Source organism: Gossypium arboreum, chromosome 7 (genome assembly GCF_025698485.1).
Source record: "Gossypium arboreum isolate Shixiya-1 chromosome 7, ASM2569848v2, whole genome shotgun sequence".
NCBI classification, from domain to species: domain Eukaryota; kingdom Viridiplantae; phylum Streptophyta; class Magnoliopsida; order Malvales; family Malvaceae; genus Gossypium; species Gossypium arboreum.
This window is the reverse complement of record NC_069076.1, coordinates 7,218,385-7,226,537: the sequence shown is the minus strand read 5'-3', so window position 1 is coordinate 7,226,537 and position 8,153 is coordinate 7,218,385.

The window sequence follows — 8,153 nt, the reverse complement described above, 5'->3', positions numbered from 1 at the left end:
AATTGAAAGTTTTGTCACTTTAAAATTTTACCAAACTCATACTTATATATAAAAGTATAATCATAGATATAACTAAAAGTTAATATACCATAAGTCCAAATATCAAAAGCTCAGAATAATCTATTAAATAGGCTTAACAAAATTAAAAAACCCGTTTTAAATTTATAAAATGGGCTTAATAAAATAAATGGGCCTAAACCACATACTAGCCCAATTATTCAATTGAATCCTGTCAACATATAATTCATAGGCATTCAAAGTAGTGACATATAGCAAAATGAAATTAGGTGTTTACAACTACCCTTCTTTATCTATTGCTAAAAAGCAAGAACAAGCAAAGACTTATACACAATGAATTTCATCCTCCTATGATCCAGGTTTTCAGAAAAAAAATAAAATTTTGGAATTGAATATGGGAAATGATTAAACTCACTTTAAAAGCGAAAATGATAAACATAAAATATAAAATCACCTCGATGGAGTTGATTGATTTTTAGAAAATGAATTTAATTTTAATTTGTAAAATTGAAAAAAGAAAAGACCTTAACCACAATCTCAAGGCTAAACCTAATTAGAAAATGGACTCAATTTCAAACTAAAAAAAACTGAAAAGACGTCGACAACAATTTCGACGCCTACCCATTTTCTAAGGCAAATTTGATTCTACAAGTGAAAAATGAAAAGACTTCGTCAACAATCTTAAAACTCAGCCATTTTAGAAAATAGAACGAAAAGATCTTAGCAGCAATCTTGAGCTTAATTTTTAGAAAACGAATTTGATTCTAACTGAAAGTGGAAAGACCTTGCGTGGCTCAACTCATTTTTAGAAAACATGTTTAATTCTAACCAGAAAGCTAAAATTAAATTATTTCAAAACAATTTTTTGTTGTAATTAATAGCATGATTTGCATATGATAGCTTGACTTGCTTTGATATTTGAATTCTTGAAATACAATTGAGTTAATTACTCAGCGTACGGATTTTGTTTTTCGTATGCAACTTAGGTTAATACAAGATCTTGAATATTGACATCAGCATCCAAGCATAATGTTGGACTTAATAAAGTTGGTGAAGCATATTTGTTAGTTAATTGGTATGTACCTAGTGGAGTCATTTTATATTTTGTTATGTTTGTGATGTTGAGTAGAATTTGTTAATGGCATGTAATTATCTTTTGTAAGTTTGGTATTTAGAATTGATATGTCTTGATCATATGCCAAATGTTGATAGATGATAAATTAAAAATATGTGAGATGAATTGGGAGTATGACATAAATGATTAGTGCCTTGATGATATAAGTATGCTTTGGCTATGCTGAAATGCTTAGATGAATGCGTTACTGTGCTTAAAATGATAGAATTGAATGGTTGTATTTAGGTGAATGATTTGAGAACTTGTATAAGTTAGAAATAGTGTGATTAGGTGCTTATTTGATGAAAGAATGTTTTGGTTGATTGGGAAATGGTTGGTTTGAATGTGAGGTACATTTTAGATTGATTTGTGCAGGTTCTAAGATTGCATATTGTAATCAAATTGAATAGGTTTTGGTTTGGACATGAAATGGGTATCAAAATGAAAGATTTTGACAATATTTGACACTAAAATACCAATACCTTGGTAAAAGTATTGATACTTAACACTTTTCAAGTAATTTTTCAAGAAACAGAATCTCAAAACGGTATTGATATCGGACTAAAGTATTGATACTTTATAGTAGAGTAACGATACTTTACAAGGGTATCGATACGATTGGTTTTTGTTAATTTTTGGCAAAACATTGAACCTTAAAATGGTATCGATACCAACATATCAATATTGGTATAGGTAATTAGAGGTAAGTATCGTTATTGTAGGCTTCATATAAATAGCTTTCAATTTAAATTGATTTTTTTGAACATCGAATCTAAAAACAATATTGGTACCTGATAAGGGTATCAATTCTTGATCTGGAACTTTGAAAACCTTGAAATTTGATCCTATTTCATGTTCGGTTTACTAATTGAGTTTTCATAAGTTTGATTGAGTCTCAAAAATGTTTTTTAAACATATAACAACTATATTATGAAATGTTTGAGTGTTAAAAAAGAATAAAGTTCAATATTTTCAATGATAGTTGCTCCGACAATGAATGTGACATTCTGTTACTCAAATCTAGTGATCGAGTCGGGTATCAAGGTGTTACACACTTACTCCCTACTTTCCATGGTTTTTAGAACGAAGACCCTACAAACACTTAAAAGAGTTCCATGTGATTTGTTCCACCATAAGACCGCAAGGCATGACCGAAGAGCAAATCAAGCTAAGAGCTTTTCCGTTTTCAGTAACGGATAGAAAAAAGGATTGACTCTATTATCTACCTTCCTAAACTTTAATTCATGTCGGTTGAGTGTAATTGGATTGATGGATGCTTCATATGATCTTTAAGCACTGTCATTTTCTCTTGATATGTTTTATATTGATAATACTCTAGAACGTCAAATTTTTATGTGCTAATTGCATATTTATTTTGAGTATGACTCTACTAATTTGGGCTATTTATGGTCTTTTCTCTTTTAGGGACTAAATTGAAGACTCTACTAATTTGGGCTATTTATGGTCTTTTCTCTTTTAGGGACTAAATTGAAGGAAAAAAGTAAATTTAAGGGAGAAAAGTGTGAAATTAAAGATGAATTGGGCCAACATGCAAAGAAAGAGAGAAGTAGTGCCAAAAATGCAAACATGGAAGACCCGAGGACTAAAATACAAAAGAAGAGATTTTATAGCACAAGACTCTATTTTAATTTCAATTATATTAGGATAATTATTAAAGATAATTATTTAGATTTAAATTTTAGGATTTATTTTCATTTATCTTTAATTATCTTTATTTATTTGTAATTATCTTTTAGAATTTAATTAGGAATAGACTAGGTTTTCTAGTACTATAAATAGGGGATGGAGTGGCACATATTTGACATCTCTTTTTCCTGTAAACACTCCCTCTCCCAAAAACTCTGTCTTTTTGTTCTCTCCATATTTTCTTCAATAAAAATCTCATATCTATTTTATTTATTTCTTCCCAAAAATCATGAGCCACTAAACCAATCTAGCCGAAGGTTGTCAAAATTCCCCAAAAAGGTTCATGAGGCTTAGAATCTGCGCTTAGCCTTCTCAACAGGGTATTCATCGCTTCTCCTTACTACAGGGCTAGCGCTTTCGTCCATGTTCCTTAATAAGTGATCTTTTCAACTTGTGCAAGGAACAGCCGCTTTGTACGTTTTGGGAAGATTACACAGTCGGTTCGTTGGCTTTTTGCGTCAGAGGTTGGCGAATCCAAGAGACAAAACGGTGTGGTATTCGCCATTGGGAAATGGTGATCTAGCAGAAGATAGTCCCACAAAAGCGATTATTGGCTAGAGTCAGGTTCCGCCAAATCTTAAGTCTAAATCTTTGGAGATGGTAGTCGTAGGTGTCCTCTTCCACTATAACTGACTTATCCTGCTCGAAAAGGGTTACTTAAAAGCCAATGATTGAACCCAAGGCGGAACGAGACAACCGGAGGCTGGAATCTCGCCAGATAAGAAACTTTCTCTTTTCCCAACTCTATTTATTTTTCCTCATTTTAATTTCTGCAATTTATTTAATTTCGCAATTTCAATTCACTTTAAATTCTGTTTTTATTTTTCCAAATTCTTAATTTTATTTTTTTATTTTTCAAGAACGCAGGTTTTCTTGGCCAAGAAATTGTCCATGATTTCAAGAAACGAGAATTCGTACAATCCGGTCCCTAAGGATTCGACCCTACTTCCCCTTTAATGTTATTTTTACTATTTTACAGGAAATAGGATATTTTTGGTGCTCTCAACGACCGCATCAAATATAGTCGATTTTGGAATTATCAAGAGATTATTTTAAGAAGTATTCTTACAAGACCTAGGTAACAATATGAATTGTTTTAAGCTTGAGTATCTAACTAAATATTGATGAATGATCTTGATTATAAATTTTTGAAATTAGCATGAGATTTGATTACTTCGCTATCTAGTTTATGAGCCACACATTGAACTAGTGGCCTGACTGAGTAATCGAGGGTAGGGACTTGGTTGTTATCTACCATTGCATCAAAAGGTTTAGTGTTTGAGTTGTCATCCATGTTCGTGTTTATATTAAAAAAAAGATAATTGAAAAATTTTAGTTTAAATTAATAATTATATTATAGAAATATAACATAAATTGTAAAAAAATTTAAAAATATAAAATATAAAAATATTTACTAAATTAAAAACATTTAATAAATTATAAAATTATTTAAAAATTTTAAAAGTCATTAAAAATTTAAAATAATATAACAAATTCAATAAGTGGGTAAACTACCCCAAAGTCACTAAGATATTAGTAAGTATACGTTTTAGTCAGTTAACTTTAAAACGTTATAAAATGGTCACTACTATTTGAAATGTTTCATTTAAGTCACTGGGCTATTAAAATCATTGTTGTATGGATTTCTCTATCCACACTGCTTACAACAATTGAAAGCTCTCATTTCCCTTCTCTTCTATGGTTCATTTTTTTCATGAAATAACATTGAACATCATGATTCTACGAACCAAAATTTAAATATCTAATTTCTTCGATCTTCGACACTGACCGTTAGATTAACTTGGATCTAAGGTATATTCTTCTACTCGTCGATGGGTACTGATTCACCATACCAATCATTAAATCGTGTTTTGGAGCTCGCTAGCTAAACTTAAAAAAAAAAAAGACAAAGAAAAAGAAAGCTTAACAGCCTAATGATTTAAATAAAAACTTTCAAATAACTCATTGACTTAAATGAAAAGTTTTAAACAGTTTAATGACCATTTTGTAATTTTTTGAAATTCATTGACCAAAACGTAAACTTACTAATAGTTTAGTGCAAGATAGTCAATATCGCACTAGTGGATGCACTGTTTTTCTATTGGAATTGGTACGTAATGGTACCAATCCGTTTAGATGTATTGTTTCAGTATTTCTTGATATTTTGAAAAATATATATAATATGTAAAAATATAAAATGAATTAGATTAAATATAAAAATATTAATCAATTATATAAAATAATCATTAGTAAACTTCACAAATAAAATTTCATTATTCAATAAATATAAAATAAACAAGGAAAAAAATCATCTCATACTTTAATCAACAAAGTTATCCACAACATTTTTCAAAGAAAATCTACAACAAAATTAAAGTTGTGTTTGTAAAACTTTTGAGGTTTTTTTTCTTTAGTTTGTTTGTCATATAAATTCTTTATTCTTTGTTGATTTTTCTACTTTAAATCTTAAAGTTACTAATTTACATTGGTTAAAGTTTAAATTTTAAAGTTAGTAAAAAATTAATGTTGATAAAAGGATAACAATTTTATATTTTTTAATATTACTCTAGTCGTGCACAATGTTCCACTTGGTATAATTGAAATTAAGTAGAACGAGTCGGTTGTAACCTGTATGGACCGAAATTTTCAATGGTGCAGAAAATAGAAGTGACTGTTCTGGTTTATTACTAGAATGATGCGCACTAACCAATACAACAGAACTAGTGCAGAATCGAATACATTAGTTTAATGAACTTAGGTATAATTAACTTTAATAAAATTTATGTGGTTGAAAAAAGTGGGTGTGAACTTCTTATCAAGCATTTGAATCAATTTCAAATTTTAAAGTCATTATTATTAGGAAAGCTCTACCCGAATATCACCTTACCTTGAACAAGATTCACTTTCTAACTATACAATGAGTGATGACACAAATGATTCTAGTAAAAGAATAATTAATAAATAAAATTATGTTGCTTAACAAAAAAAAATCTAATGGTAGAAGGAATAAAATTATGGCAGGAGTAAAGAAATAGTTTGGAATTAATAATTTCGTATTTCTTGTTTACTATTGTATATAATTAATATAATTACGTGTTTATTTTACCTTTATAGTTAATTATTATTCTATTTTCTTATAATTATCCTCAATTTTTGATTAAATATAATAAAAGATACTTAGTGATAAAATTATTTTGATTATTATTAAATTAAATTAAATTATATATTTTATTTATTTTATTTTAATATGATCACATGTTAAATATATAATGTATTGTTTTATTAATATATGTAACACTTTTTATGAAGTTATACGAATTGTCATAATTAGAAGTACAAAAGTACATTCAAACAACTATAATTGGAATGAATCATAAAAAGCACAATCAAATTGATAATCACAATGTATCTAGATCTATACCAAAAATAAATCTATGCAAAGTCCACATATTGTTAATACATATTGTTAATATATATAGTTGATAATCACAATATATCTAGACCTACCTTGACTTATTCAGTTAATATATAATTGAATTAAATATAAGTTGAAAATATTTAATTTTAGTTGAAGTCAAATATAAATTTTTTAATGGAAGAAGTCAAATAGAGAAAGAAATAAACTAAATAGAAAATGTTGACTTTGTAGTTGTTGCTAAGTGGCAAGTTAAGTCATTGAGGAAGTTGGCACTTCACCAAGCACTGCGAAAGAGAAAACATAAATAGGGATACAAAGATTGTTTACACAGTTTTATTTCCCTAGTTTATAGAGCCTAGTTTAGTGAAAAATATTCACTATCTTCAAACACTTAGAACACCTAAATCTATCACACCCAATGACAATTTCATCACTTTTGCACCTTTGAAGACTAGAAATCTCACCACTAAATTTAACCTATAAACTTAGTTTGTAAAACCACAACACAAAAGTTTTTACAATCAAATGCACTCTCACAAATAATGTTTCTTCTTGAACAGATTTAGTGCTTTCAAATAATATATAACTTATACAAGTCTCTCAATTATATAGTGTTTCGAGACTTGCTAACATAATAAAAATCTATCATAATCCCTATTAAACAATAACTAAACGAGCTAAAAACAATATAATAATAAATAAGGTAAACATGGATTGTTAGCAGCTAAGTCTTCATTGTTTCTATCCAATCCAACTTCCTCCATCTAAGAGATTAGATAGACTTGATCTAATCTGGTTCTCTAAATATGTTTCTCTAAATGATATGATCTTTATTGATGAGTACTATCTATGATTTCAACTCAGCCCAAATATGTGGTTCAATAAATTGTCAATCACACAAATGTAGGAAAAAAAAAACTAGTCTTTCACGATGTTTCAAGAAGTGGGCACTTCCTCAAACACATCTCAATCATTCCATATTATTCAACAATTTCGTCTTTTATTAATTGTTGAACAAAACATGTACAACACATGAAGCTATATCATCAAATAAACCTTAGCGCCTCCTTAACATATTTCTTTTAATTTTGAAGACTTAGATAAACATTTAATTCCTCCTTAGCATATCCCCCTTAATTTCAAACACTACTTACGATTTCAGCTCAAACCAAATATGCGGTTCAATAAATTGCCAATCACACAAATATGAAAGGAAAAAAAAACCAGTTCATCGTAGTGTTTTAGGAAGTGGGCACTTCCTCATGCATATCTCAGTCATTCCCTATTTTTCAACAACCTCCCTCTTCAGTAATTTGTTGAACAAAACACATACAACACAAGAAACTATATCATCAAATAAATCTGACCTCCTCCTTAGCATATTCTAGTAATTTCAAGTACTTAACTTAGAAAATAATTATGTAAATCAACCATTAATGATAGGTAATCTGTGTCAACCAATAGCTAATCAAGAAACTATTAATCTTTTTCAAGAGATAGGGGATTCATTTTTGGCTAAGCCATTTCTTGTTGTTGGAAAGCCACTGTTGCCATCCATGTCTGTTCTTTTTCAAGGTAAACAGAAAGAGGGAAAGAGAGAAACTAATGGTAAATTTATGGCATGATTGAAAAAATTTATGTAAATAATATATTTATTATAAGTTTATGTATTTTTAAAAAATTATGTAAAAATCAAATAGAATTTTAGTTAAAATAGTAAAATTGAATGTTTAAAACCATGGTATTTAAATGAACTAAGAAATCATGGTATCTAAAGTTCAACTAATTCTTTCCAAGTAGAAATTAAGTTAGGTGGTAACAAATTAAGTCATGCTTGTGCTCGATCTCTCAACGAGTATGGAAACAACTTCAACCTCAGTATGTCTTCAGTTACAT